The sequence below is a fragment of the Pelodiscus sinensis genome, chromosome 13 (genome assembly GCF_049634645.1).
Source record: "Pelodiscus sinensis isolate JC-2024 chromosome 13, ASM4963464v1, whole genome shotgun sequence".
NCBI classification, from domain to species: Eukaryota; Metazoa; Chordata; order Testudines; family Trionychidae; genus Pelodiscus; species Pelodiscus sinensis.
The window spans coordinates 25254905-25260101 of NC_134723.1; positions in this window are offsets into that span (position 1 = coordinate 25254905).

A 5197-nucleotide genomic window follows, 5' to 3' on the forward strand; every position below is an offset into this window, starting at 1 on the left:
TGCGTGAGGTGCCGTGCGCGAGCCGCCATAGAGTACGGAGGACCGTGCGGACAGAGCGGCCCCACGCGCTGGCGCAGCACCCATTTTGGATGGGGGCCAAGGAGGAGGGCGGGACGTTCGTTGCGTGACCCCCTGAAGCGTTGGCGCTTCCTGAGGAGCCCGTGGCGCCGTGTCACCGCCAGCCCCCGGCCCTCGTGCGTCTGCGTGCAGCTCCCGCCTGCAACCCCGTGAGCGCAGGGCCCGCCTGGCAGCCGCGCGCGGGGCGTTGCCCGTGGCGGGCAGGCGCTCGCTCGAGACCCCGGTCTCTAAGGTGTGTGGAAGACACGGTCCGTTCGGCTCCGGAGCGGACGGGCTGGGCCGGACCTGTGCCTCGGGAAGGCTGCTCCCAGACAGTGTCCCCCTAATTGTTTCCATCCTTGGGCGGAGTTAATGGGATGTGCCCCAAGGAAAGTGCCGGTGCGCACCCTCGGTAGAAACACTTGAAAGGGAATCCTCTGAACTGTCATTCATGTTAAAATTCGACACTTTCCAACAAGGACTTAACAAACATTTGAACTATCTCACCCATTACCAAGACAGTTTCCCCAATTATCACCTCTAATACCATTAACTCACAAACATCCCACTCTCCCTACCTCTAATATCATCAATTCACAGACACTTACCTTCCTTCCTCCCCCGCATCCCCCTCCTGTTCTGCAATGTGATTTGTCCTTTTCATATGTGTTCATTTTTTTTAATTGTATCCTTTGGTATATATGGTTGTGACTATTTTCTTCCACTATTTGATCTGAGGAAGTGGGTCTGGCCCACGAAAGCTCATCATCTAATAAACCATCTTGTTAGTCTTTAAAGTGCTACATTGTCCTGCATTTTGCTTCAACTACCCCAGACTAACACGGCTACATTTCTATCACTCTTCTACTGGCTGCGGGCGCGCTGCCGATCTGCCGGGTAGTGCTTTAATCTGGCCTGGGCAGCCACCCCCTGCTCAGCTGGTAGGGAACCGTGATCCCAACCTGAGCGCTTGGGCTGTGCAGATGTAAACCCTTTGCCCAACATGGCACAGGAAGGACCACTATGAGTGCGGTGTTATAAAACTGCTGGGGATTCACCCAATGCGTCGGGCCTCCTCACCTGGCCCACTGGCTGCTACCAGTGGAAGCATAAAACCCATCCTGAAGAGTGATGAATAGAAGAGGGGCTGCTAAGTTCCAAACACCATTGGCTGGAACCACCAAGGAAGCTTAGGCCTTTGTTAGGAGGCACTGTGACCCATCAAGAGTGCTAGTCTGGCCCTCAGGCGCTTGGGTTCTGTTCCTAGTTCTGCTACTAGCTTGTTGTGTTGCCTGTCGCTTTGGGTTAGATTCACCCCCCACTTACTTTTAGGCTACGTCTATGCTGGCAGCTTCTTCCGGAAGAACAGCCGTTCTTCCACAAAAACTTGCTGGCTGTCTACACTGCACGAGCGTTCTTCCAGAAGTAAATTTACAGTATAGCGTTGTAAAACAGAGTTTCTTCCGGAAGAGTTATTCCTCTCCCCATGAGGAATAAGCCGTCTTGTGCAAGAGCTCTTCCAGAAGAGGCCAGGGTAGACAGGCAACATGAATTTCTTGCGCAGGAAGCCCCTGTAGTTAAAATGGCCATCAGAGCTTTCTTGTGGAAGAGAGCATCTACACTGGCATGGATGCTCTTGCGCAAAAGCACATGCCAGTGTAGACGCTCTCTTGTGGAAGAGTTTTTGCACAAGAACTCTTCTGCAAAAGAGGTCTTCCAGAAGAAGCTGCCAGTGTAGACGTAGCCTTAGTGTATCTAAAATCACTGGTATTCACACAGCCCAGGGTATACACTCTATAGTAGGGATGTTAAATATTGGTTAATTAGTCAATTAACCTCATGAATTCTTATTGGTTAGTCGACTATTTTATAGTCTCTGGAAGTGGGGCCAGAAGCCAGTGCGCTCCCACCCCACTTCTAAGGAGCCCCTTGCTGCTGCATTAGAGGCAGCTGTGTGGGGTGCCAGGTGGAAGCTGGTCTGCAAGGGAGACAGTTTAAAAACTAGCTCCCCTTGCAGACTGGCTGCCTTTCGCACCAGGGTGCTGTCTGTGATACAGAGGCCACAGCACAAGGTGGCAGCAGCCCCTATCCATGGGAGAGTCTGACCTCCCAGACCTAACGTGAGCCAGAACTGAACCAGGCAGCCTACCTGCCTGGCTCCTAATACACTTTAAATGCAGAGCCACAGTGGGGGTTGGTCCTGGACCCAGAGTGAGCCAGAACTGAGCTGGTAGCCAGCCTGCTGAAAAATTTATTGGCAGGTGAGAGGGGGGGAGAAATTCATGTAGTCTATAACATTAACCTATAAGCTTTTGCTTATTGGTTAATCAACTACACTATTACATTTCTACTCTGTAGAAAGAATGGGGCTAGAAAGACCTCTTCAGATGTGATCCACGCAAGTCAGCGTGGTAAATGCTTCCGGACTACCACAGCCAAAGAAAGCAGTGTATCCAAAGCCCTACCACTCAAAGGGAGTTTGGCTCTTAAATCTAAGCTGCAAGGGGGCACATAGGAGTCACTTTCAAACTTTCTTGTTATTAGGTACCTATGCCATTTTGCAGTATATCCCCCCTCATGAATTTTAGCCCCACAATTAAGATACTCTCTGTGGGATATGGGAATCCTCTGTTCAAGTCCATCCTCCACTTGGGTAGGAGAAAATATTTGAACAGGACTCTGGTCTCTTAGGAGAAGGCCCTAACCACATGGTTAGAAGATGGATTGTCTACATCAGGGCTACTCAACTTTGGAAGCCCCGGGGGGCCACAACGATACTCACAGTACATGCTGAAAGCTGCAACTTAAGGGTGGTTGTATATACGTGCACATATATATGCAAATAGCTACTTTCACACTGATGGGCATGAATACAAAGATTAGGGCAAGACTACACAGCACGCAAGCCCCATTTAATTCAGTTCTGCTGATATTATTAAAATGCAATATTTACCTGATTTCCACCCATCTGATAGCACTTTTAATGAGCAATGACAGTCCAGGAATTTAACTACTAAAATGTATATCAATAGAAGACCGTTATACTGACTACTTTTTTGTTTTGGCTCCCACCCATAGACCATGTGTTGAACCCCGGGTAAACCCAAACCACACCACAGGCTGCATGTTGAGCAGCCCTGGTCTACATTAAATTCTCAGGCTCTCCTGTTGAAACTGTACCACTGTTAATAAATAATTTAAAGTCATGGGGGTAGGGAGAACCAGAGCCTAGGTCTCCCATGGCCATCTTGAATGCCCTTATTAGGTTACCAAATCAATCTTGTGCTTGCTTGCTCTCAGGACCGGCCTGAGCCATTTTGGTACCCCAGGCCTGGGTGTGCGGCACCACCCCTGGGGACACGGTGCATGCACGGGCCTGCCCCCGGTGCACATGGTGCATGTTTTCTCCAACCTCCAGTTGTTTTGTTTGGGTTTGCCTATAGATATCTACTCCCATAGGCAAATTTTGAACATGCTGAGTAAGGCCCCACAGGCAAGTTTTGTGGAAGAATACCTTTCTTCTCACTCGGGGTTGAGGTGCAAAAGAGGATTAGTAGTGCTGGCTCTTGAAGGGGGCTAAGTGATGGGGGATAGGGTGCATCTGAGGGTGCTGGCTCTGGGATGGAGGACAGGGATGCATGAGAGGATGCTGTCTCTGGGATGGGGGATAGGACTGGGGCAGAAGTGAAGGAGTGGGAGTGCTGGCTCTGAGGGGGGGGGGATCAAATCTGGAGCAGGGCGGTGCCTGCCTACCCTGGCCTCAGCCCCTCACTAGAGCCCTGTGCAGATACAAATGTCTACTTGCAGTTACACCTCAGTATCTGCTGATCTGCAGGGCTCTGCTCCCAGGAGCTGCTGTGGCCAATGGAGGGGAGTGCAGTGCTGCCATTCCCAGGAGCAAGCATGCCGTGCCAGCAGCCCTTCTCCCAGCTCTGGCTGTACCACTGCAGCCAGCCACATCTCCTGTCTGTCACTGGTGGCAAGAATGTGAGCAGAAAAGTCAAGATGGACCTGACTGATCCCGGATGAGGGATTTTACCAGAGCAGGGAGGTCATTTCAGGCGCCTCTGCCACCAGCCACCCCAAACCCTGGCCCAGCCACTGGTCTGCTGCCAACCTCCCTCCCCCAGGCTTGTTGGTCCCTCCTGACAGCTCCCGTGGGCAGCATTCCAGGCTTCCCAGTCCCTCTGGGCAGCCCCCTTGGGCCATGCACTAGGCTTCCTGTTCCCTCTGGACAGCTCTGCTGGGCCATATGCTGGGCTTCCTGGTCCTGTGCATCAGGCTTCATGGTCCAGCTGGGCCACACACCAGACTCCCTGCTGGCTGCCCTGCTAGCCCTCAGGGCCTTCCAGATGCCAACCCTCCACTGAGATTTCTGGTCCTGGAGCATCCACGATCCTGCCAGACCAGAGAGTCCCAGTTTAGAGAGGTGCAACCTGTACTGATAATAGAAATGCTGAATATGAGCCAAAATTAGCAATTAGTAAATCAACTTGCTATGTATCAGAGAACTATAAAACTGTCCTCAAAGAACAGGTAAAGAAATAAGAGATGATGTGTTTGTGACAAGGAGATTGTACAGTTTTAAAGGAATATTGTGCTTTATTTTCTCCCCTTTTCGTATGCTGGTTATGGTCATAAAGTGGAGGCTAGCTGTCCTCTACAGACAGGAACCTAAGGCAGTAAATTATTAGGGACAGCAGACTGTTGAGTAACTATGGTTCAATAAGAACTGCCTTACTAGGTCAGACCAAAGGTCCATTTAGCTCAGTATCCTGTCTTCCAACAATGGCCAATGCAAGATGCCTCAGAGGGAATGACCAGTACAGATAATCAAGTGATTCTTCTTCTATCATCCATTTCCAGTCCCTGACAGTCTAAGGATACCATTCCTACCCATCCTGGCTCATAAGTATTGATGGTCCTAACCTCCATGAATTTATCTAGTTCTTTTTTGAAGCCTGTTAAAGTCCTGGTCTTCACAACATCCTCTGGCAAGGAGTTCCACAGTTGACTATGTGCGATGTGAAGAAAAAATTCCGTTTGTTTGTTTTAAACCTGCTACCATTACTTTCATTTCATCACCCCCTAGTTCTTATGTTATGGGAACAAGTAAATAACTTTTCCTTGTTTCTTTTTT